The sequence below is a fragment of the Camelus bactrianus genome, chromosome 4 (genome assembly GCF_048773025.1).
Source record: "Camelus bactrianus isolate YW-2024 breed Bactrian camel chromosome 4, ASM4877302v1, whole genome shotgun sequence".
In the NCBI taxonomy this organism is placed as follows: Eukaryota; Metazoa; Chordata; class Mammalia; order Artiodactyla; family Camelidae; genus Camelus; species Camelus bactrianus.
In genome coordinates, this window is record NC_133542.1 from 55,936,943 (window position 1) to 55,964,318 (window position 27,376).

The 27,376-nt window shown below is 42.1% G+C and overlaps 1 non-coding gene across 1 annotated transcript; it reads left to right on the forward strand.

Moving 5' to 3' along the window:
• The first annotated feature begins 2,686 nt into the window (after positions 1-2,686).
• TRNAI-AAU (transfer RNA isoleucine (anticodon AAU)) lies at positions 2,687-2,760 on the forward strand. Its single transcript has one exon. It is a non-coding gene; the product is annotated as a tRNA-Ile (tRNA).
• Positions 2,761-27,376: the final 24,616 nt, after the last annotated feature.

Consider the following 27,376-nt stretch of genomic DNA (forward strand, 5'->3'; position numbering starts at 1 on the left):
GTATTAGAGAGTGACTCTGGAATTCCTTTGCCTTCACTGAAAAAGTAGAGGAAATGAAGTGAGCAGAACATCCTGACAACTTTCAGCACCATTTTTCTAAGCTGATCCCACCATTCTAACTCTAGAATCCACAGAGTACAGAATTTTCCAGAGGCAGTAGGAATTCCAAAGAGAGTTCTCAACCTGGCATAAGCCTAAGTACTAAGTGATGATCCAAGTATTTGTGGAGAGTGATCAGTGACCAGCTCCTGACAAGTCTGGTGAAGGTCCAGATTTACTGAGACCTTCCCCCAGGCAAGAACAGCAAGGAGCAATACTCAGTACCTGATTCACTCAGCCCAGGCCATTGCCCCAAAATCTCACCACACATTAGCATTAGCACCAACTCAGTGGGCATGACTGGGTCATACCTTGTCACATTAAATTTTTAAGTGTCTTCAGTTTTTTCTAAAGAGAGAGAGGTATGTTTTTAATTTTAGAAAGCAGTATATATCAACAATTGTTAAATATCCCCCAAAATCCATTCCTTCTTTCTATTTAGTATTAGAACAGACACACACCTCTACTCTGAGTTTTAGCAGAACACATACCCACTTCACCAGAAATACATTTTCCAGACTCCCTTGCAGCTAAGTGTGCCCAGGTGACTAAGTTTCTCTCAGTGGTATGTAGGTAGGAAGTGAAGTGTACAACTTCTGGTCACTTTCTTTACAGTAAATTGCGTGTCTTCCAATCATTTTCTTTCTCCCTTCCCAAGGGTTAGAACGTGGACATTTTGTTGGCAAGAAACTTAGACTATGTAGATGTGGAAAACATTCTAAAAAATGCTGGAGCCACAATAAAGGAGGAACCTAGGTCTCTGAATGACCTCACAGAGTTGCTCAGTCTTCCTGGGCCATTTGCATCTATAATAGGACAGTTCTGTGAAAGAGAAGCTTCCATTTTATTTAGCCCACTGTGTATTTGGGTTACTACATTTACAGCTTAGCCTTTCCCTAACTACACAGGTTTCATTTGAAGGTAATAACAGAAAGCATGTGTTTTTTGTTTGTTTGTTTGTTTTTGAAAACATATTGACCTAGGTTCTAATTCTAGCTTCACCACTAACTAATCATCTGTAGTCAGTTAACTACTCTCGATCTCCTTTTTCTCACGTGAAAAAAGGCAAATAATATTAAATTTTCAGGTTGTTAAAAGAATTATAAATAAAGGACCCTATATGGTGCTGGTATACAATAAGTGCTATAATTGCTACTATTTTTATTGCTATCTTATTTCAGGCAACTGATAAGGCCTGCTGCAAATACCACAGCACCTTGAGGCATCCAATGCATAACTCTCTAAATACGTTTAGAGGACTCCAGTATGCTATGTACAGTCAAGTTCATCTAATGGAACACGGTATTATTTCTGTTAGCTGGCCTGGACTTCATCTCACTTTTGAACATCTAGAGCCTTTCAGTTTGGCACTTTGCATGTCAACTTTGCAACTAAAATGTGAGAGGAGGACTCTACACCTGAGTAATGTAGGGAGGGTTTGCACCCACTGAACCCCTACAGGTAGGAGGGTGCTCTTTGCCTGTAGTCAGTGTTTCAGTTAGACGTGACGTCTTTCATTTCTGTGATATAACGATGCTATCTCACCAGACATGGCTTCTAAGACCAGTTTAGGTGACAAATTTGGTTCAGAAAAGGAAACCCATGGAAGGAGTTTATCATTGGCTCTACCGCCCTCTTATGTTTTATCGAAGAAGATTCCAGGTTTGTAGCAGAGGGCAGTAGTCACACCTTGCCATACTAGCTCCATACCCTAGCCAAGTTGTCAGTTTTATTCATGAAATTCAAAGCCCTGAACCATGTCAGGGCTGATGAGAAGTGTAAATTGCCAATTCTTCAGAGTTCTTCAAACATCCTCCTATCATGTGAACCAGAGAGCAAAAGGTCCTCTTATGGACTCCCTCACTCATCCACCCACTCACCCACCCCCCAGAGAGGCAAAAGACTCTTCCATCTAAAGCCCTATGTGTGTCAGCTTTTTTTTTTAAAACATTTTTTCGAGGTATGATTGACATACAAAAAGTTATACATGTTTAATTCATACAACTTAATGTGGCTGGAGAGAAGTACACATGCATGATGTCAGCTTTAAGAAGGAACAAATTCCCCTCAGCTCATAAATCTCAGGTAACATTCTAACTGAAATCAATTTTTTCTTTAGGCCTCAGAGAAGCCAGTTGTTTCTGCTCCTATGCCAGGGTGGATATAATAGCTCATTGTTTGCCATTGGGTCTCCAGAGCCGATTTATGCTGCCTACTGTTGGCCAACATTTTAAGTAAAACTTCCTTGAGCTCATGGTGAGAAAATGTTGCACTGGGTATCAAGACCCAGGCAAGGCTGTAAGCAAGCTTTCAACAAAAATTCAAGTCCTTTACTGCTGAAAACTCTGTTTTGACTTAACTCTACTCTACATTGCTGAAGCAGGAAGAAATGTGAGATTACAAGGAAAGAAAATCCGAAACGCTAAATCACCGCACCCTCTGCGTGCAAAGCAGCACCTTTTCAATTTGTCATTACCTTCTTGTTTCTAGTTCTCTTTTATATATAAAAAGACCCCTGAAGTCAACTTGCCCAAAGTCATTCCATGAAGCTTTATAAGGCAGGAAGAAGGGCCCAAGAGGGCAGGCGGGCAGGTATAGCACAAGTGGTAGAGTGCATGCTTAATATGCATGAGGTCCTGGGTTCAATCCCCAGTACCTCCTCTAAAAATAAATAAACAAACCTAATTCCCACCCCCTACCCCCTAGAAAAAGAATATAAAGCAGGAAGGAGGCCCTCATGTTGACAATGAAAGAAGTCAGTTCAGGCACTTGCCCAAGGTAACCCAGTGGGTCAGTAGTAAAGCCATGGTCTCAAAGCTTCCCATCCAAAGTGCCCAGTATGCAAGGAGTTTTGGGGACACCAGCTGACAGGTCATCTGTTATGTTTCTCCTTGGCTCAGACCAGAACCATGCTAGTGTCCATGTCAAGAACTCAGTGACAGTGGCAAGCAAGCCTTAGGCCTTCCATACAAAGGGTGAGAAATGTCAGTTCTTTCAAAGGAGAAGCTTCATGCACAAAACCTGGCTTTCACCAGAATCGAGCATGCCGTGAGGTCAGAGGCCAGGAGGCTTCTTGGGAAGGTGTGCATTCTGTGTGGAATGTCTGAACTTGCCAGATCTCAGGGAAGTTGGACTTCTCCCAAGGAGACTTTTGCCCTGACTCTTGATAACTGTCAGCATGTCTCACAAAGACAAGAACTCCCAAGACAGAGATGCCAAGCAGCTGGGAACCATTAAAAATAAAACTTGAGCTGCTGAAGGAAACTGGAGACTGAGTGATTTGTCTTCTGTGGGCTGCAACCTGTGAACTTTGAGAACGAAGTACCATTTATTGTGGGTCTGCTCTGAGCCTGCTTCTTCCCACACTTGGTTTCACTGAGGCAGTTCAGTGTAGTGCAAGGTTTCTCAACTGAGGCACTACTGACATTTTGGACAGGACAATTCTTTCTTGTGGGAGCTGTCCTGTGCATCATAGGATGTTTAAGCAGCATCCCTGGCGTCTACCCACTAGAGGCCAGCAGCACCTCTTCTTGCCACCTGTGACAACCCAGATTGTCTTCAGACATTGCCAACCCCTGGGAGGCAGAACCACCCCAAGCTGGGAACCAGTACTATAGTGGTTATTTCGCAGGCTCTGGAATCAGACAGCTAGGATCCAAATCTTGGCCCAGCCCTTACCCCAATTATCAGGTAACTTTAGAAAATTCCATAGCTCCTCTGTTCTTCAATGTCCTTAACTGAAAATAAAGTTAGTAGCAATACCCACACACAGTATGGTTATGAGGATTAAGTGAGACAAAACACATGAAGCATGCAGAATCAGGCCTGGCACACAGAAAGCCAACGTTCCCATACGTAGTATCATCTCCATTTTTCAGAAAAGAAAAGTGAGGCTCCAAGAAGTGACTAAGAGAGCACAAAGTCAGCAAGCATCCCAGCTAGGATATGAACATGACTCCTCATGAACTCAACAGCCATCAAGTGAGCTACTACCGCACCACAGGCCTTATTCCAGGATCTTCAGCTAAAGAGGAAACGAGACAATTCTTGTGTTCTAGGAACTCCATTTCTAACAAAGGAGGCAGACACGTCGCCTGGTGGTTTCATAATGCCTGTTGGGTGCTATGGTAGAAGAGCAGAGAAGGACTGGGTTGTGTGTGCTCAGACACAAGGCTGGGTCGAACCCAGCCCAGGTCATAGGGGAGGTGACACCCAAAGGGATCCCGAAAGACTCAAACTCTTTCCACGTCACCACACCACTTATTTCATCTAACAGATGACAGATAGCTTTCGACAATGACTGCAGATGTACTTTTGAGAGGTGAAGCCTGCAGTGAGCCTGCAGGGACACCAGCCCCCAAAGATTTGTGGAAACGGAAGAAATCAGAGTCTCACTGAGACTGACTCAGATCTCTCATTCAGAATTGCAGAGGGGTGGGTTGAAAGCTGCCCCTCACCTAAGTCAGTGCATTCTTCAGCAGTTTGGAGAGAGCTTATTAGCATGCCCCAATTGACAGCATTGGGCTCTTTGCTCAGTTTCAAAGACAATTAAACTTACTCAGCATGAATAGGCAGTGATGATGAATAAGTAAAAACCCAAATTGCCACAAGAGCAGGTCCTTTTCCTTGAAGAAGCTGATTGCGTAAGAAGGGACCATGATCCTCACAATAGACAAAGGGGTTTCACAAGCAGAGATATTTTAATAGCCCTACATTTCACTTAATGAGATGACTGCTGAAGGCCCATATTCATATTTCCATTGGTTGGCTCCAACACCTACATCATGACTACATTAATATTATACACCTGTATAGAAACCCAAATGCCTAGACTGATCCCATGTGACAGCCTGGGGCCCCTGCTAAGAAGGTGGGGAGGACCAAACCAAAAGGCAGTCCTTAGAACAGGATCCAGTGCCACTTCTTGTTATCAATCTATGATAGGGAAGAAGGCCCCAAAGGTCCTCACTATACAAAGTGTGGCCCATACACCAACAGCATTGGCATCATCTGGGAGCCTGTTAGAAACGCAAATTCTCAGGCTCCATCCTAGACCCACTAGATCAGAGTCTTTGGGGTGGGAATCTATATTTTAACAAGCTCTTCACATGGTTCTTATGTCAAAGTTTGAGAACCACTGCCATGGACAATCTTCCCTTCACCTTCCCTTTCATTAATTTATAGAACAGTTATTGAGTATCTATCCTTTAATAACCTTGTTACTAGATGCTGGGGGTATAGCAGTGAATAAAACTGACATAATTTTTGCTCTTGTATAATTTAAATTCTTCTCTGGTGAGCATTGGCAGTTGGTAGCCACTTCTGATGAGAAACTCATGAGGGAATTAAAAGCAAATGCTTATTCCTGACAGATATGCAAATAGTTACATTATGTCATAAACATGAACAGGCTATCCCAGAACAAATATTTAGTAGGCACTGGAGTTATGCTGTATGAAAAAAAAAAGTGAGAATTAGGCAATGCCTACCCTACTCTGCTTTTTTACAAGCCCCCTTGCCTACCCTGGTCTAGGATTCTATACTCAATTGCTTAACTACATTTTTATTTCTCCTACCCAAGTCTGTGCTCTTGAGAATGGGTCAATGTCTCATTCACTCTAGTTCCCCCAGGACTCAGTATGGTACCTGGAACTCACTTCGTATTTGCTGAATGAATAAGGAAAGAAATAAATCCCAATTAGCCTGGGACGTTGCCCACAGCCCCCCGTGTCCGAGGAACCCCTGAGTCAGCCCTAGGAACAACCTCCCCCTCAGGCTAGGAAAGGGTCCCCCTGCTCAATAACCTGCATGTCCACAAAAAGTCTACAAGCAGGACCCTAACTCTCTTTACAAGCCAAATTCCTACCTAGGGGCTACAGAGCAGAGCTTCCTTCAGAGAAGTCAAGTCCCTCTGGAAGCACCTCCCTGTGCTGGAAGACTGCAGAATTGGCTAAGAAAGAAGGGCAGGAGAGATAGGCCTTCAGGGAGCTGCCCAAGGGCAAAATTAGAAATGAGACTAATGGGTCAGGACTGGAGGAGGATACAGGGAAGTGCTGTCCCCTACCCAGCCTTCTTGGAAAACAGGAACATCAACTGGTTGACACTAAATTAGCAACTCAAATCTCAGATTTCACTCAACTGGAAATCCTTAGGCAAGCTGATAGTGGCAGATTTTTGCTTCATTTGATGAACTTAAACCAGACTCTGTATTTACTTAGGGGAGAAGAATAAAGCAGTAAAACATATTTTTCACACTGAGATTACATTATCCAAAAGCAAGGTAAAAATAGGGATTTCATATCATTTTTCAGTCCTCAAGAAATAAAATCCCCCCTGAATATGTGGATGTACTGTTTGGGTTTTGCTCATGCACTTTCTTATAAGAAGAACATGATATATGAAAGTGGGAACTTCCATTTATAGTGAAAGTAAAGACACTCAGGGACTGTAGGAGGGCCCTGATAAAAGAAGAGATGAGAAGAGCTGACAGAACCCCCTTGGTGAGGCCACCAGTGAGCAGCAGCTGAAGGAAGGGGGAGGGGGCTTTCTTTTCTCCATCTTGTATGCCAGCAGAATCCTCCTCTGGCTTAACAAAGTAAGCTAGAAATTGGTACAAGCCTTACACATGGCTTGTGTATGATGAGAAAGAGCCCAAGCAAGACTTACTCTTACCCTCAATGTACAGAAGCTTCTAAGATGAAGCATGAGTGAAAGGCTTATGGTCTCTCACACCCTGTGCAGGAGAAGAGGAAGGGAAGAGGAGGAAGGATTCTCCAGTCAACCATCCACCCGCTGCAGTCTAGTGTAGGATCCCTGGGCTGACCCACAGCAGAGCTGCTTAGGGGAGCTCTGGGGGAAAGAATCATTAGGCCAAGGTGGAGATGAGACACCCAGGCAGCTCCTACAGAGGAGACCTCAAGCTCTGGGGATTTGAGTCTCCTAGGGGAGCCTATAGGCCTCATGGTCCCAGAGCAGGTGCTTGAGACCCTTCTGCCTGGCCAGCATCAGTCAGGCAGGGGTAGACAGAGGCCTGTGAACTTTCAGGACTGGGTCCCAGGGAGAGAGGAAGAGAAAGTCTCAGATTGAGAGAAAGGGAATGAGTAAATGAGACCCAGAGATAGAGAGAGAGAGAAAGAGACAGAGAGCTTGAAAGTGAGAGAAGAGAGAGATGGCAAGAGAAAAGCAAGTCATTAAGAAAAACAAAGAAGTCATTGAAAAAAACAAGGGTCATTAAGGTTGACTGAACACTATTTTAAGAGTTTCACATATATTAACTCATTTAATTACCCCTTATAACATCCTCCATTGTAGGTGTTATTATTATCTCCCATTTTATAGATGAAGAAACTGAGGTTTAGAGTTAGTAAATGTCTGAAACAAGATTCAACCCTAAATAGTTTGATTCCAGAATGTAGGGAGGGTAGGGGAGAGGTGAGATGGGAAGGGGAGAGAAAAGGAAGGGGAAAGAGAAAGAGAAAATCTTAGTATGGAAGACATTTCATGGAATGGATGGATGGATGGCAGACAACAGAGAGACAAGTGGAACAAGTCCAGCATTCCCTATTGAATCTGATCACTGTGACTCTGCAAACAACCAGTCACGACACAGAGGGTACTCTCAGGCTTATCCAGCTTCCTATCTATTCTGTCCAGTAAAAGCACAACAGGGATTATTACTTCACAAATTTTGTTCCTCAAATCAAACATTTCGAGAAAGTAAGATCTGGGAGAACACAAGAAGCCTAAAAGATGAGAGTTAGTCCTGCCTCCAAGGCTAGAGTCTAAAAATGTACGCTTTAGATTATGGGACCCAGAGAAAGTTAAATGACACTTACTGTTTTTTAAACTCCATTCAATAGATGGTTCCTGCATGTTCACCCTGGGCCAGGCCCTCTACTAGGCAATAAAGGATGAATAGGATGCTGGGCTCTCCAATGGCTCAACAAGTGACATTTGAGCTAGACTTCAAAGAATGAGCTGGAATTTCTCTGGTGAGGAGGAGGACAGCAGAGGAAACCAGGTGTACACAAGCCTGGAGGTATGAAAGTGCAAGAAATCTTTCAGAAATTTATAAGCTCAGAACAACAGAACTGAACAGGACATGGAAGGAAATAACCAGAGTCAGAAATGTGAAACTCTGATAGTACCAAGTCTTGACTGCCTCTCTAAGGCATGTGTATTTTAACCTTTGAAGTCAGGGACTCTTTGAGAATCTGGCCAAGATCTGAATTCTCTCCCCAGTAAATACACTCACATACACACACACACAAACACAAAATTTTACATTCAGCATCACAGTGTGCTCAGATCTCTGGTTAGATGCCTTCAACGTAGGCAACAGAGAGCTATAGATTATTTTTAGCAAGAGAGTGTCGTGATCAGATCCATGTATTAAGAGACAGCAGGAGAGCAGAAGGTAAAAGCCCCCACACATTAGGGTCAAAAAGACCTGGGTTTGAGATCCAGCTCTGCCCCCTACTCAGGCAAGACCTCAGGCAAGTTGGTTCAGGACTCAGCAACTCAGTTTCTCAAAAAATGGTCATAGTAATAGTTCTTACTTCACAAGGCTGTAGCAAAGATTTAATGAGATAAAGCATTTTAAGGTGCATAGCACAGAGCCCAGAAAACAAGGTGAGCACTTGCACTATGGGAACTTTTTAAACAATCAACACAGTTCTGATGGTCTCAATGAGGGAAGAGGGAAGCCCCAGGGAATGATCCCAGGGAGTCTAGCTCACCCACCACCTTAGGAGGTGCCTAGCCCCAGGTCTCTGCCTGTGGGTACCTGACTGTGTTAATCGCATTTAGAATAAGGCTCTTCTCAACAACACAGGCCCTTAGGAGGTGTGTGCTACTATGTCCTTTACAAATAGATGGTACCTGAGCCTCCTGAAGCCAGAAACATGGGATTGGAGAATGACCGAGCCAAGCAGCTCACTCACAATGTTTCCAAACTGATTTCATAACCAGATTACGTCTAAGATTTAAACTTGGCAACCGCAAATCTATCCTCCAGATTGTGAAACCAATATTCAAATAGCTGATGAGGCAGATTCCCAATCAAATGACACAGGTTGCATTGAAGATGCCGACCACAGATCTGTCATGAACACTTTACTATGTCTCACTTGGCAGGAAAGGCACAAACTATTTGAGAGAACTCTGCTCACTGAGCACAAATTCCAATGCCTGGCACATGGCAGTCAGTCAACAACTATTTGTTAAATGAATGAATGAAAAGAAAGTCACCAATGGAATCTCCAAAATGAAAGAGAACATATTATAAACGAGGCCTCAGGGTTTATCTAGCTAGTCCAGTCTCCCATTCTGCACGTGTGGAAAGGGATGCTCAGAGAGGCAAAGTCATATTCCTAAGGACTTGGTACTTGTTAAGGGCTGAATTATGTCCCCCCATAATGTCATATGCACCTCAATACCTCAGTGTCATCTTATCTGGGTCTTCACAGAGATAATCAGGATAATCAAGATAGCCAACATGGCTAGTGCCCTTATTAAGGGAGAGAATTTGGACACAGACACACACATTGGGAGAACATCATGTGAAGATGAAGAGACTAGGATGATGCTTCTACAGGTCAAAGATTGCCAGCAAACCACCAGAAGCTAGAAGAGAGGCATGGAATAGATTCCCCCTCACAGCCCTTAGAAGGAACCCACCTTGCCAATACCTTGATCACAGACACTTCTGGTCTCCAGAACTGTGAGAAAATAAATTTCTGTTATTTAAGCCACCCAGCTTGTGATACTTAGCAAACTTATACAGTATTCTTTATGCTATAGACCCAATAGCTCTAAAGAAAATGAGAGGTCATTCCAGTCGACTTTTAATGGACAATCCTAATATCATGCTTCTTTATGGGACGGTAAGAAGGTCAATTAGTTATAGGCTAGGGAATTTAATTATTCATTCATTTGACTATTATTTCCTGCGCACACATCAAGCGCACAGCTCTGTCCCTGTGGTTGGTAAGCACATGTGGACTCAATACAGCACAACCCAGCACGATCTGACTCAAAGGACTCCAAGCAGCCAGGCAGGAGACTTTCACTCTTCCTGGGTGAGTCAGGGAAGAGTTCACAGAAAATGTGACATTTGAAAAGGTCTTAAGATTAGGAGTTTTCCAAGCAGAAAACCTGGATAAGGACATTCTGAGAAACCAAAACCCCAAAAGCAAAAGTCTGATTTTCCCATTGCAGAAGTATACTGAGGACGCAGTAAGAAGGGGCTCCTGGATGGAGAGGAGGTGGAGGAGACTGTGTGCATCAAACTGCAAAGGGCTGAGTTTGGGCTGTTATCCTGTATGCAGAGAACATGGAATCTTTCAGCAGGGCAATGGCGTGATTGCATCATTTTTCAGGATAGTCACTCTGAGGAGGGAGCCTAGAGGTCAGGAGAGCAAAGAACAAGAGGCTCTTGTCATTGTCACACAGGGGATGACAAGGGCCTGAGACACAGAAGTTGCAGAGAAGATGAATGGATCCCAAGCCTCTCCTGAGGTCAAATTAGCAGACTGGTTGACCTAGGCACCATGGGATGTAAGGCTGCCCAGTTGGAGGTGACACAGGCCTATCAGGGATGGTGCCAATATCTTCTTTCTACCTTCAGGAAAGAGAACAGGTACCCCCAGGTTCTCAGACTTCACACCTTTCTTAATGACTCTAGAGAGAAACTAATGAGAAAAATGTCCAGAATAGGAGAGCCTACTGAGGGCAAAACAGAGAAGTGGCTGTTACTTCCCTTCAACTCTTGTGCAACCCCAGGTGGGTCTGCCTCAACTATGGCGGGTGGTGGTCCACCCAGGGCTCTGTGCCATGCCAGAAGGACTCTAGATTACCCTACCTTATCATGCCCTGGCCTTGCAAAGGAGGAAGCCCTGTGCCTGTAGAAAGAAGCAGGGATGTCAGAACTCTAGGCCCCTGAGGGAGCCACTGGGATCAGATGGAACTGGAGTCCTCCCAATCATATCTCACTCTGTCCTAGAAGCTCAGAATCCTGGGATTCACAGGGACTCAGCAGCCTTCTCTATATTAGTAGACCTCTGCAGTCTTCCATCAGCTGCTTGCCCAGCTTGTGCTTAAACTCCTACAGGAATTGGAGAATCCAACTGATGCAGCCCAGCTGATCTTTAGACAACTTCCACCAGACCTCCCTGATATACCCCAAGTGCCCCAGGAAAGAGGTTTAATGCCACTTTTGCCTGACTCTCTTCTAGCATCTGAAGTGGTCCACAGAGTGATTTTAGATGGTACATAAACAGGTAGTTTTTATTTTAATAGTTATAAGGTGATGTCACAGATATCTTTGATTCAGATGAGGCTGAAATTACTTGTCAGTCAACTGATGTAAAGAAAATCATCAAGTAAAGGACAGTGGAAGGGACAGGCAGACATGGCAAAACTCTTGAATGACTGAAGATGAGGAAACAATGGAGATGACTAGGAGACCAAGAAAGCACCTCTCTGCCTCAAGATTCTCTGATCTTCAGTATTCGCCTTCAATTGGAGATCACTTCCAATTTCTGTCTTTTTCCTTTCGGCGAAGTGCAGGCCCCCAGAGCCCTTGTGTTTACCTGGCCTCCTAGAACACCTAGTCCTGGCACCCTTCCTTTCCTCCTCCCCAGACAAATATACCTGTCCTGGATCCTGAACAACCTGCTTTCCTGTTATGAGACAAGATGAAACTGATAAATGAACCCCCTCATTTATCCCCACCTCTATCACAGGGAATATATGTTTATTTGAGCAGTGGTCTCCTGCAGGGTGTATATGAACCAAGAGGAAACTCCAGAGTCAAGGATGTTAATCACTAAGGCAGTTTTGAGGACAATGATATTCAGTCCGAAAGGGCCTTAGAGCTCCCACCCCCAATTATGCACTTACAATAACATTAGAATCATGCATCTAGCTCTTCACAGTTTACAAAGCACTTCCCATATCCATTTTTCATCTGATCCTCACAACAGCCTGGTAAGGCGGGTATTATTGTGATTATCTCCATTTTGGGGACAGGAAAATTGAGACTCAGAGAGGTTGCTTAATTTGCTCAAGGCAAGGCTTTCAAATCCTTACTCAAATTCCCTTACTCCAAATCCCAAGCTCAAACCACTGTACCACACTGCCCCCCAGTGTCCCAGAAAAGAGACTCCAGCCCATTTACAAAGGTAGCAAGAACAGCTGCCATCCTTACATTCTCAACAAACAAGAGCTCTTTTTAGTTTTTATTGACTGTCTGGATTTTGATGTGGGTGGTTAGCCTCAGAATGATTCTTTCATAGCTTACATCTACCCCTTCAAGGAGCCAAGCAATTTCTTCAGCTGCTTAATATATGTAGCTGATACCTACCTGTCTCTTAGGATAGTTCTAAATGGAATAATGTAAGCAAAAGGTTCTGGCATACAGTAGGATCTTGATAATTGCATGCTGGGTCTGTTGGCACTCCTCACTTCATTACCTGAGATCCTGGTTAGAAAAGGAGGTTTGAAACAACTAGCTGAACCTATAAACTAAACTGGAACCAAAATGCCAGATTTCTATATCATGCATTTCCACTCGAAATCTAAGTGCATGCCTCTTCTTGTTTGGCCTGCAGGAATTTTGTAAAATGAATCATTTCAGCAAACTGCATCCTCATATTAGGGAAGGCAGAAACCCAGGAGTTTAGAGGGAAAAGCAATAAAATGAATACTGTTAAATTCCATTGATTCTTGGTATACAAGGCGTCTTAAGCACGTTTTTACCATGTGTCCCAAATTTTTTAAGATGGTCTTCATTTCAGACGCTCTGTTCTGTGCCTCGCTCAGACCATGTGGTGGACACTGTGCCATGCCACATGACTCAATCTGGGAGTAGGAAAAGATGGTCAGTATAAGTGTGTGCCAGACTTCAGCCCTTGGGGTACTCACAGTCTTGAAGAGAAGGCAATGGATAAAGAATGAACCAGTGTGCAAAACGATGTGGTGGAGGAGAAAACCAAAGGATGTTAGCAATTTAGAGCACATCAGAAAAGCCAGAGAAGGTTACACAAGGAAAGGGCATTCAATTTTGATCCTGAAAGTTGACCAGAAATTTGCCCATGGAGAAGTAAAATGTACCTATCTTTGTCCCCAGTCTGCCTGCAATCCCTCACCCATGTGCCACTTCCACTTCTTATCTGACTCTGGTGGCTCATCTTTCCTACGCATCCCCATAAGATGGCCCAACCTCCCTGTCTTCTCCCCTGATTCCCATCCAACTCATCCCTCCTCCTCTCCTCCACAGCTTCCTTTCGCCATGAATCACAAAGCCCACTCAGACCTACCTTCGCTCTGAAAGACTGAAAACGGCTTATTTATCTAAGACTCTCCCTCCACCCCTAGCCCTCTGTCCTCATAGGAAAGCAAAGTAAAGAAAAAGCCAGACCCAACAGAGGACAGAGCATGGAGGTACTGCAGGCTCATGATTCATGATTCAACACAGATGAGTGAGAGACTGTGGTGGGTGTGGGAGCAGCGAAGGCACAAAGAGAAGGAGAAGGATTAAATGAACCAAGCCAAGCTCAACTGTAAAGATCCTGGTTTGGTTTGTTCCCGAAATAGGGTTGAGCTTATGGCTGGTTCTTACTTGTTAGTAACCAGTTTACCCATCCCTTCTCTTAAGTCCTTGTTCATTAATCTTCTTAAAGAAAGCAAGCTGACTCTGTCAGGTTTGCTGGCTGTGTGTCAAAAACCTGTTCTTCCACTAAGAGATTTCAGAGGTAAAGTACATACATAGAAATCTTCACAGAGAACTTGCATGTAAAATAGGGAAATTGTTCTCCCAACCCACTGTTGTGAAGATCCATATGCTTAACGACCAAGAAGCTGCACTTACTTATCCATTCACTCACTCATTCATTTATTCATTTATTTTAAAACATGTTTTGACTGTGATCCAGACATGAGCTAGATAATGCGAACATGAGCAACAATGAACAAGTTAGGTGTGATCTCTGCCCTCACAGAATGATGAGGAAGTTAGATACGTATACAAATAACTGCAATATATTTTAATCGGTGGTATAATAGAGACCCTAAGAGCATGCTTTGAGAATTACCAAAGGGATTCAGGGTATTTTCACAGAGAAGGTAATGTTTGTGGTCTCTTTGAGGTCAGGGACTATGTCCTACTCATCACTATGTCCCCAAGGCATAGCATAGGGTTTTGCTCATTGGAGTTGCTCATAGATACGTGCCAAATAAATAATCAAGATCTTAAAGAATCTGTACAGCACAGGGAACTATATTCAATATCTTGTAATAACCTTTAATGAAAAAGAATATATGTATGCATATGCATAACTAGGACATCGTGCTGTACACTAGAAACTGACACACTGTTATTGACTGTACTTCAATTAAAAAAAAAGATCTCAAAGAATGAGTAGGAGTCACTAAATAAAAAAGAGAAAGGATAAAAAAGAGGTGCATTACAGAAAGATGGTGCCATGATGAAAAAAAGGCTCTGGGGGAGGGTATAGCTTAAGTGGTAGAGTGCATGCTTAGCACACATGAGGTCATGGGTTCAATCCCAAGCACTTCTTCTAAAAATAAACAAAAAAATAAATAAATAAATAACCTGTCCCCCCTGCAAAAGGCTCAATGCATGGGCTTTTGACGGAAGAACAGGTATTTCACTATTAATAACAGCAGAAGATGAGGCTGGAGAAGGATGTGGGCTCAAACTGAGAAATGCTCAGTATACCATGCAAAGAAATTGGAAATTCATTCTGGGAACAAAGGGTAGATTTATCAGTGTGCGCTTGCCATGGGTAGATCCGTGTAGACATATTTTCACAACTAAAAAACACGGTCTCTTGCTCACAGACATAGAAAACAAACTTTTGATTACCAAGATGGAAAAGGGGATGGAAAGGATATATTGGGAGTTTGAGATATGCAGATACTAACTACTATATATAAAATAAATAAACAACAAATTTATACTGTATAGCAAAGGGAATCTACCTCTGACTAACTTCCAAGGCTAAGTCATAAGAAGCCTTGGGCAACTTCCACCTGGGTTTCTTGCAACACTCACTCTAAGGCAGTGGTTCTCAGTCTAAGATAATTTTGCCTCCCAGAAGACATCTGGCAATGCCTAGAGATATTTTTAAATGTCACAACACAAGGGGGTTGGGAATATGCTACTAGCATCTAATGGGTAGAGGGAAGGGATGATGCTAAGCATCTTACAGTACACAGGACAACCCTCCACAATAAAATAGCCCAAAATGTCAATAGTGCCAAGGCTGAGAAACCTGCTCTAAGGGAAGCTGCACACCATGTAAGAAGTCCAACTCCTCTCAGACCACCATGCTAGAAGGAAGTCCAAGCTAGTAATGTGGAGAGACAGAGACCTGGCCAATCTCTTAACTATTCCAGCCACGCAGCTGAAATACCACACATGTGTGTGAAGAAGTCATCTCAAAAGCCAACCCACTCAAGCATTCAGCTGACTGTACCCACAGCTGCTAACAGACAACAGCCACATGACAGACCCAAATGTAAAGTGCCCAGTTGTGCCAAGGCAACCCACAGACTGTGAAAGACAATAGCATACCGTTGTTTAAAGCCTCTAAGTTTTAGGGTGGTTGTTACATGGCAAGTCAACCACAGCACCTGGAGTCTGATGTTTCTGGGGCTCTTACCTTTCCCACATCTCTCATTTATCTTCCTCCTATCCTGAAGTTCCAGGAAGGTGAGTTTTTCATGCAAATTGGTCGGCTGGTTCCTCAGAAGTTTTAGACATATGCAAATTCACTGATAGCTGCTTTGATCCTACTGGTTGGGGCAGAGGAGTCCTGTAGCACTTTGTAAATGAGGAGCTGGGGCAATTGTAATTTTATTGCTGGAAAAAGGGAGACAAAATCAGACTGCTGCTGTAGTTTGCCCATGTGAGAGGCCTCAGGGACTGTACTGACCAAGGTGAGAAGTTTCTGCCAGAGAAACATGAATGAGCTTTAGTTGAGAATTAAGAGTCAGTTCAAGTGGAATCCATTTATAATTTCAGGACACATTGCAGTATCCTTGGCATCAAAACAATACTAATTTATCACCTAACTCAATTCAGCGAGCATTTATTGAGTACCAGTTGGGTGCAGAAATTAAGTTCACCGTCACTGGAAGACTTGGAGATGAAATGACCTAGTTCCTGCATAAAAGGGTTAAAATTTTAGTCAGAGGGACTAACATATCAACAGCAAGCTATAAAACAAAATGACAAGATGATCAATGTCCAAGTGAGAAATAAACAGGTAAAGGGTCTGTGAGTTTTTACTATTAGGTTAATGAAAGGACATTCATTCACCATACCATTTAGCAAGCGCCCACTACATTCTAGACACAATACTGCAACCAAAAATCGACGGTCAGAGGTTTGTGACTCAACATAAACTTGTAATTCATACTTTCAGACACAGTTCATAGTCCTGGGCATTTAGTAAATAAATAACTGTTAAAGAGTGATTCATCTCAAAAAGTAACAAGTAACAAGTAATCTTTCCAGAAAAGAAGGAGGTGGAAATCCAGCATTTGAACTTCTTCACTTCTCAGCTGTGTTCCTTGCCTTCCAAAGTGTGCTGGTCTATATAAGATACTCAAGGCCACACTTTCAAAACGTAGGCCAGGCTCTCCTTCAAAAACTTGGTGGTCACTGAAGGAGATGCACCAGGACAGGTGCATCATACAGCAATGAAAAGTAGCCCTGAACTCGCAGTGGCTATTACTTCTTATCCACCCAGCCTGTCCAGCCCAGTCCAATAGAAGAACTTGGCTCATCAGTCACTCAGAGACCCAGCTGACAGAGGCTTTCTCTCAGCACAAGCTTTCACCTCTCTAGAGCAAGACAGTATGCCAAACTGTGCACTGGCCAGAGCTGATGTGCTTCCTTTGGCCAAGCTAGTCATGTGGTCACACCTGACTTCAGGCAGACAGGGATATGCAGTCCTACTATGAGCCTGGAAGAGGGAAGAACCTAAGAAATAATGAATAGCACAACTGGCTCCACAAGGAGTCAAATGCACAGGAGAACCTTCCTGGAATATCAGCTCTACTTAAAGATCAATAATTCAAAACACCGAACCTTAAAACAAACACAGATACGTAATTGGCTCAAGTTCAAAATATGTATAAATCCTCAAGTAAAAACACAAAATTTGAAAAGAAATTCAGGCTTCTGAATTCTTAAGATTGTTATCTTCAAGTTTTCATCAGTCACTATTCTTGGCTATTTTTAGTGGATTTATTGAAAAATTAAAATGTGCTAGTCTAAGATAAATATCCATTTGAAAGAAATGGAAGAAATACATGCTTTGGGGCACTCAAGATAAGCAGTGGGCAATGTTCTAGATTTACTGACAGTTAAGGAAGAAAGAAAACGCAATAACATCATTCATTTTTTAATCAACAGAAATCAAAGATATCCATAGACAGAGGTAGGTGTCTTTCCTCAAGTACACTCTAGGGATAATGAAGCCATCTCCAACTGCCATTTACAAAGAATAGAAACGTTAACTAAAGCACTGTCAACTAAAGGGATCACATCAAGCTGGGTCAGGCAAAGTTGGTTGTTTTCTGTAGCTCAGGCCTAATTCAGGGGTAATTCAGGGCTTGGGGGGAACTTGAGGGCTTATTAAGTGCCAGGTACTGTTCTAAGCCACTTCCATGTAATAGCTAATTAAATCCTCAAAAACACCTTATGTGGTAGGTGCTACTATTATCCCCATTTTACAGGTAAGGAAACTGAGGCACAGACACATTAATGTGCCCAAATCTTAGAGCTTATAAGTGGTTGAATTCTAACCCAGGAGTCTAACCCAGGCAGTCTGACTTCAAATCCTCACTCTTATGCATCAGTCTATTCCACCTCAACTTGACCAATATGGTCCAATGAGCATCTTATATATTCAATGTGCTATGGATAAATACTGGAATTCACTTAGCTCTTTATTAAGTCACCCAAGTGAGAAAAGGGCAGACAGGTCGTGCTGTCAATTGCAGCACAGTAAATGAGCCTTCCTTCTTTATGATGGCAGGGAGGCCCAGCCTCCTCCAAGAAGACTTCTAGATCAGATTCTATACCTGCCCACACCCAACACAGCCCAAGTCAGACCTACCATGGGTACCGAAGGCCAATGTGATTTTCTGGAGAGAGATCTGCATTTTCTCCAGCTCACTTCCCAGTGATTGATGGAGACCCCAAAGCTCCACACACTACATTAAATGGAATAGATGACCTCAGTATGGAAACATTTTAGGGGATGTAATACCAGCTGCCCACCCTTTCCATGAGAGAAATGAGGGAAATGAACTGAATATAGCCTAGGAATGCTTCTTACTTTAAAAAGAAGAAAACAAAAACTTTTTAAAACTGCAGCTATTGGAAGAGGATGGCTCCAGAATATTTTTCTTCTACTTGGGAAACACTGACCAAGCATCTAACATGTACCAAGTCTGTGCTATACAATGTCTCCCCTAGCAGCACTACCACCACCATCATCCCTGTCCCCAAAAAGTTCAGGAACTGTACCAGAATCTGTTCTTGCCACAAGCATTCTGCTCTATTCAATCCAAAGCTGGTAATCAGCCCATGGTGTTGAAGAAACTGTAACAAGAATAGCAGAAGCCATCAGCACGGAGTCAAGAAAGACCCAGAGAGATCAGCAGTGCAGGTGTAGGCCCTGTTGGAGGCAGATAAGGTATCCCTAAGCCCACTGGAAAGAGTACTAGGCGTGGAAATGGTATGAGCCAGGACTACCCAGCTGCCCACAGTTTAGACCTCAGGCACTGGAGGGACCACAATAAACTGGGAAGCATGTGCCCTGTCTAAAGGCATTCCCATTCCATATTTTCTTTCTTCACAAACAATAGGCAGTCCAAACAAAGCATGTGCTGTGATAGAACTGAGCTGTGAGCTGCTCACTGATGACCTCAGATACAGAGTTCCACTTGAGGTATCAGCACTCAGGGCTATACGGCTAGGGGCTGGCCATGGAGTTTCTCCAAATCTTGACTTCCTTATCACTCAGGGAAGAGAAATAATCTCTGCCGTAAAGGGTTATCAAGAGAATTCAATAATGACAGTAAAGTTCCCCATATCCACTCAACTTTGAGCTCCTTGAGGGTAGTGACTCTTCCCCCACTAGCTTTTTACATTGGGTCTGTCATTTAGTAGGTCCTATGAATGAAATGTATGCCTATTGTGTACCAGACATGGCCCTAGGTGCTCTACGACTACCCCTTAGAAAAGAAAGGGCTCAAATGCAATCCTGACTGTCAGACACTCAAGTCTTCCTGGTTTATTCTTCATCCCTTTTTTCACCATGCATGCAGCCAATTCTTTAAAATGAGGGTGGATTTTTAGGCAGGAACTGGCTAAGGGAAAAGTAGGGTTGCAGTCTTGGCTTATTTTAATCAGCTTCATCTAAAGGCCTTTTCTCTTCTAGTACCAGTTTATTGCTGCCCTCATCCACCTGTTTATTTATTCATCTCCAGCTCCCTGAGCCGCTGCTCTGTGCCGGGCCCCGTGCTGGGCCAGGGAACAATGAGTCAGTGGCCTCAGTCCTGCCCTAGAGGAACTCACCTTTCAGAGTGCTGCATCTGTAGGACTCTAGACAAGAACACTACAGACTACACCAAGCCTCCAAATTACAGCAATGTTCTAAGGAGCAGCTGGGGTTTTATTTTTCATTTCCTCAGCACACTCGTCTCTCCACATTTAGTTGATACGCTCTAAAGAATAAGCCCTGACACCTGGGGGTATGTTTTTGAAAAATGTGTGGACCATATGCATACCTAACATGCAAAAAGGCCATGGAGAAATTGGTACAATGCGGCTTGGCACCAGCCAGCTTTTCTTTTTTTTTTTCTAATTCCTTAACATCTTGCCTACAAATTGCATCCTCAAGCACTTCAGAGAGTTGAATAACCCCCAAATGCTTATAGCTTATTTCATTATGCTTTATTTGGGGCTTTAAAGGAGGGGGGAACCAGAGAATGTCAGGAACAGTTTAGCAGCATCAGGGCTGATTAGGTTGAAGAGCATTCAAAGAAATTTATTTCTATATTCCTTTTGTTACCAAGATCATGTGTTTTGCTGAAAGCAATCTTGTGATTGCCTCACAAGTATGTTTCCTAGCCCCTCGTGAGCCCATTAGCCATTGCTTGGCTGCCTTCTATTAATTTTTTAAAAAGAAAAGGGGGCAGGGCAGAGGGTAGGGGTCAGGACTAGAAAGCACTCTCTTAAGGCAGCAACCAGCGTAGAAGAGACCAGGCTCTGGGAATGGGGAAATTCAGCTTCTAGATCCCTCTATCACTTCTAAGCTGTGTAGGCTTAAGCAAGCCATTGCACTTCACTGGATTTCAGTTTCCTTCTTTGTTTATATGCAAAAGAAGGGATGATGTCCATCTCATGGGACTGTACTGCAAGCCTCGCCACAGGAATTTTCTCAGGGGCGTCAAGTCAGGCCTGACATGGAATCCCAGCTCCAACCTGTGAGCTGCGTGGCCTTATGCAAGTTAACTGACCTCTCTGAACTTCAGTTTTCTTGTAAAATGTGGACAGGAACAGAAGAAATGTGTGAGGCTCAAATGAAACAGCAGATCCAAAATTCCTCTTTAAGAAGTTATATAAAACATTTAGATTCAAGTCTTCCTTGGCCCTGCCTCCCCCTATTATTTTCACCAACATCTCCCCCAGCTGCCCCAAATGAACAAATGTATGATATAAGTAAAAACAGTATGTGTGCCATGAAAAGCAGTTTCCAGACGAGTCTCTTAGCATCCATTTGCAGCCAAATTGTCTTCCTCAATTTCTCGTGTATAGCAGTTGCCACTTAAGAGTTATGCAAATGTCAGTATCCTCCTCCTCCTCCTCCTCTTCATTATCCACTGTATGATACAACCAGTTATTCTGAATTCTCATGACTATGAGATTTAAAGTCCATTTTTCAATGACAACCATAGGAAGGCTCTAACTCAGGGGTGCTGTAATAGGACATAATATTCCAATAAATAGCTAACAATCACACAGTAATTTACAGAAAGCTTTCGCATATATTCATTATTCTGTTTGAGTCTCATAACAGCCTGTGTTATGATTTATCTTGTTATGATCACTTTACAGATAATATAACTGAAGATCAGAGAGGTGAAGTGACTTGCCTCAAGTCACACATTTAGTAAATGGTAGATTGCAGATGGGAGCCTAGGTTTTCAGATTCCAGATCTGGTAACTTTCCACTTCCCCGACTCTGCCTCTGGCATCACACAGAGGATCATATTGTAAAGAAACTTGCTCTAGCTCTGCTTCCAATAGTCACCCTCATTTGAGGTAGGGAATCCTGCACAACTAGCTCTTTGCTTCCCTTCCTGAGAGAAGTAAAAGACTGAATGAAGTAGGATGGTACTAGCTAGAAGGTTTCTTCTGCCTACCCTTCCCTCTTAATTTTCTTCCCTGTGACCACTTAAAAGAGCTTTTTGGCCAACACTTGCAGAATGTCCCTAACATACATACAAAGGCTTTTTGCTTCCTACTTGTTTTTTTAAAGAGTGGTGTGTTTCTCTTTAGGCCAACTTCTGAAGCTAGGCCCAAGGCCGTTTACTCTTCACTATCAAACACACAATTCATCTGCATTTCTCACTTTCTAAAGCTCTAAGTCACAACCTGAGCAAACACGTGTCAACCCTCATGCATTTTTTATCTGCTGCTATTAGGAACCAAAATTGCTATTAGGATGACTGGAAAAGTTATTTTAAACAATGTTGTATACAAGGACAGAAAGGAGCCAACTTACTGAGCCCACCTCATGTGCTAGCTCCTGGAAGAGGTCATCAGTTCTCACAGCATAAGAGAAAGACACCACTACACATTTCACAGAAGAGGGGAATCAGACTTAGGCTGAATGGCTTGCCCAGGATCACAAAGGAAGAGGAGTAAAGATTAGAAGCCAGACCCGACTGAGTCCAAAACCTAAGCTTTCAGCTGCAATACATGTATGTGCACTAGTTCTATAACCTGAGTCACATGCTTCCCCCAAAAGCATCTCCACTTTTTCTGCTTGTACCTAAGGCTGGAAGGAAAGACTGCTTCCTGGTAATGATGGTTTAGGTGACTTGAGAATTGGGGAGGGGAAAAGGGTGAGGAAGTTCAGGGAAAGCACATAAATCTCACTAGATCTAGCTATAAATTCCATCTGGAAGGTACAGTAGAGGTTAAACTGGAGAAGAAAGTGAGGAAAAGGCCTCAGGATTAGCTTCCCTCCAGCCCTGAGAGAAGCACAGCCACCATTCCTATTTTGACTTCTGCTGCTAAACCAAAATGGGGGATGGTAACCAGCAGGCCCCATCCTTCCAGACGTCCCCTAGCTCTGCCCTCCTAACCACAGCCCTGACTATAAACCCATTGTCCTCCCCCATCCCTTCCTAGCTTTCCATGGGCTGTGTCACAAGAAGATCTTGATTTAGTTGATCTTTTATAATGTTCTTGTCCATAGAGATATCCTGAAAAGCATCCTATGCTTCCTATATCCTTTGTACCTGAGAGATTACCTTGTAATCCCTAATGAGATTTACAAAAAGATGCATCTCAGGCAATGTACCCTCTCAATTTGTAAAAAGTATCACTATTTCACCATGTCTTCAAAATATCAACGCAGTACTTTTTAAGCACCTACTATGTTCCAGGAGCTACATTTTTAAGCACAATCTCATTTTAATGCTACCACAAATGCATTATATCATAAATGCATTCTACAGATGAAATAAATGATCCTCAGAGAGATTGCAACTTACCCAAGGTCATCCAGGTAATACCAAGATTCTACCTCAAGACTTCCTGATTTGATGTCCATGTTCTTTCCAACCTCCTCTCCATGCCATTCCTGAAGTCAGCTGAGAGGGAGGAACTTTATTCAAAGATAAAGCATTGAATAATGACTGTGTTAGTCTGGGTCATCTGAGAAGCAGATATAAAGATGGGATTATATGTCCCAGAAATGAATTACAAGAAACAGCTGCAAGGAAAAATAATGGCAAGGGAGTCAGGGGAGGCTGAGAGAGTCATCTAGCCATGATATAGGTCTGACCCTGAGTGAAGGAGAGAGAGAAGAAAGGAAAAAAGAAAGACTAAGTAGAAGTATCCCAGGCTGCCATTCAGGCCAAAGGCAACTTTGGCTAGGCCACTAGGAGACTCCTAAGGCCAAAAGGCCCATTAGAGAGACCCCATCATGCAGGAAACAGGCCTTCTTTAGTATCTCTTCTTTGCTCTTCACTGGTCAAGAGCAACGTGGGAAGTGGGACTTTGATCTGAATGCAGTGATGGACTTCAGAGCATCTGGGGCCTTAGTCAATAATACTTTCTATAATCAGAGAGGCTCAAGGCTGTCATGGTAATTTTGTGCAGAATCAAGTAAAAACATTTAGAACTCTTTTGAAACACTTGTTTTATTTATAACCCCAGCTGGACATTTTGCAACTTTCTGCTAAATACAAAAATGTTCATATGAAAATGAATATATGTATGTGTATATATGACTGAACTATTATGCTGAAATTGATGACCAGAAATTGACACAACATTGTAAACTGACTATATTTCAATTTTTTTAAATGGCCAATATAATAAAATTAAGCTTTTTATAAGAGACATGGATTTAGCCTGTATAGGATAAAACTCTGTTCTCACAAGAACACAGAATATAGACAACAGAATTCTATGATAAGTAGGTATCTCCTTTCCTATCATAACAAGCTCAAACGGAATATTCATGCTTCTGGTGCAACTGACTAGCCAGTTTATTGGGACAATTGCAGAAAGTCAGTATGACAGACAGACCATAGAGTGATCTCCAACTCCTGGTGCTCATCCTCTTATATTAAACCCTCCCTAGGTGTGAACAAGACCTGTGACTTGTTTCTCACCAAGAGAATACGGCAAAGGTGATGAGATGTCATTCCCATGATTACACCATGATACATAAAATTTTGTCTCTCTAAAGTCATTCTTGTACTCCTGCTAGCCTTAGAGAAGCTGTTATGCTGTGAATTTCCTATGGAGAGGACCATGTGTAGGAACTGTGAGCAGCCTGTAGAACTGAGGCCCTCAGCTCCTACAGACTACAAAGAAATGAATTCTGCCAATGACTTGATAATCTTACAAGCAAATTCTTCCCCAGTGGAGCCGCCAGATGAAAATGAAGCTCATCTAAAACCTTGACTGCAGCTTTTTGAGACTCTGGGCAAAGAAACCAGCTAAGCCAGGGCCAGAGACAGATAACTCACATAAAGTGTGAGGTAATAAACATGTAGTTTTTAAACTGCTAAGTTTGTGGCAATTTGTTACACAGCAATACATGTGTGTTAACTATTACTATTAATTAACAATTAATACAGTCATGAATATGCCTTGTGAGGCCCTGTTCTAAGCATGGTGGCCATATTAGCTCGGTTAGACCAGAGACCCAGACTTAGGGGCAAACAGCGGGAGGTGAACTAGTTAAATGGAGAAGATGGTTATACCTAAACTACAGTATAATTTACAAAATGTTATATAAGACTTGTAAACAAATTTCTGAGTGTACGCATCCACAGAAGTAATTATTTCTACTCTACAGAGTTGGAGAAGGCCTTATAGCAACAATACGTGAACTGGGAAGGATGTTCTAACACAGTGAAAACATTTCAAAATCACAGAAACTTCTACACTTCGGGTTAAAATGACAGCATCCTGACACGATGGGTATTCTCTTTTTTTTTTTTTAAGTCCATTTAAACTCTGACCAAAAGAAATAGTTTCTCCATCCTGAAAGAATGCCATGATTAGGAATATTTTTACTTTGGACTTTCTCCTCTGCTTCCCTAGCTTAGCAAAAGATACACCTGTGTTTCCCTCCCATATAGGATATGAAAGAACTGCTTGAGTGCAAGACCCAAAAGAATAAAACAGCTGTTGGCCATGTCACTGAGAAGGGTTTCCCTCACCCAACTGCTAGTCTCCATGGCAATTGCCAGCCACTGCCTACAAACAGTTACCTCGATTGTGTTACATATCCTTGCAGAACTCTCACAGAGGGAATCCTTGTTGAACTCTTGGTCACCATGGTTTCAGTTTCTGCCATAATCTTAGTTGTTCTCCAACCACATGTGTGCGTGCACGTACGTACATTAATGTGTGTACTGAGACTTAGCGCATGTTGCCCTTTGCTCTTAGTGGAAGCCAAAACATGCTTGAGGAGTGACTCGTGTACGCTCTGTGACGAAAATGAAATAGTAATCCTCACCCCAGTGAAAGGCCTATGGTTGCTCATACGATCAGCTGAAAATTTCCTTCAGATTAACTGACAGGAATGCAGTATGATTGAGTCTCCCTAGAGAAAAGTACATCTGTAGGAACTAAGGCTATTTTTTAATTTTGGACTTTTGGGAAAGTAACTCACAATGGATGGGCCAGTTTTACTCAAGTTTCAAGGACAGCCAACTTTAGATTGTAAATTAGTGTGCATATTCATGATATTTGCTCTAAATGACTAACATTTACAGCCTCAATGGTGCAGTCATCTCATCTGGAATATCAGAAGAATGAACAAGAAAGTCATCATCTGAATTATTTCTAAATGATACATTTGTATTTCTAGTCTGATGCTGAGGAATCTGCACAATTCTGATGTAGGAGCCATTAGTGCTTTTCAAATTTTAATATAAATGTAAATCATCCTGCAGTTCTTGTGAAAATGCAGATTCTGTTTCAGTAGTAAGGCTTCAGTAAGGAGATTCAGCACTTCTAATACATCCCCAGGGTAATGCTAGTGATCTTGGTCCCGCCTGGATCACTGCTGCAAGCTTCTAAGGAGTCCTCACTGTGACTGGAGCATGCGAGGAGTCTCAGTAATGACATCATTTATATAAAATGCCACACACAGCACCTTACATGGAAAAAATACTCGATAAATGTTGTTCTTCTCCTCTGCAAAGTGTTTCCATTCTCATTCACTCATTGGACTGTCATAACAAACTTGTAAGGTAGTTGGGGCAGAAACTAGGTGTACACCCCACTTTAAAAACAAAGAAACTGAAGTTTATGGAGGTGAAATAATTTGCCCAAATGTATAGAGCTAATGGGGCAGATGCAGGAAATGAAACTTTGTCTTCTAGTTCCCAGTTCTGTGTTATTTCCATTCCGCCATTCTTAAAGCCTACATGTTAGGAATGCTACTTAATTGATTCAAGATGAAGAGCATCTCACTATTTTTTTTGAAAGCTAGAAAAACCCTGAAATCAAAACCTGGCACAGGTATTCTCTCAAAAAAAAAAAAAAAAGTATAGACCAATCTCAAAAATATAGACACAAAACTCCTAAATAAAATATTATTAAATCAAATCCAGCCGTGTATTTGAAGAATAATACAGAAAGACTAAGAGTTTATTTCAGGAATGTAGGATAGTTTAATATGAAGAAATCTATTAACATAATTCATCACATCAACAGGTCAAAGGAGAAAAACCATATGATCATTGTAAAAATGCCAAAAGGATATTTGATAAAATTCAATAGTCATTCAAGATTTTTTAAATACTAGGAACTGAAATTTACTTCTTTAACATGAGAAAGGATAACTATCCAAAAGCATCAGCCAGTAATCTACTTACCTGGAAAATACTCAAGATAAGACAGAACTGGCAACCCTCTCTCCTATTTTTAACCTTGTTTTAAAAGTTTTAATCAATGCAGTAAGACAGGAAAAACAAGTAAGTAGTAGAAACAGTTGAAAGAAGGAAATCAGTTACAATTATTTTCAGATGCTAAGATATTCCACCTAGAAAAATTCAAAAGAGAATTTATTTTAGAACTACTAAAAAGAGTTCAGTAAAATGAGCAATGACTAGTCATAAAATAGAATTTTTTAAAGATACCAAAGTAAGGAATCAAAAAAATTAAAATACCAACTACCAAATAATATTCATTAAATCTCAGAAGTTTATAATGAGGCATAGATGAGGATTAAAATAAATGGAGAGAATTCCATGCTCCTGGATGGGAAGTCAGACTTTGTAAAGGTGGTAAGCCTTCACATTAATTTACAGACTTACTACTTTTTCCATCAAAATTAGAATAGTGGTCATGGAACTTGAAAAAGTAATTCTCAAGTTTATCTAGAAAAATAAATGCATGAAAACCAATATAATAAAATACTGAAAAAGAAGAATAATGTGAATGAACTTGTTCTACCAGGTTTTAAAATATACT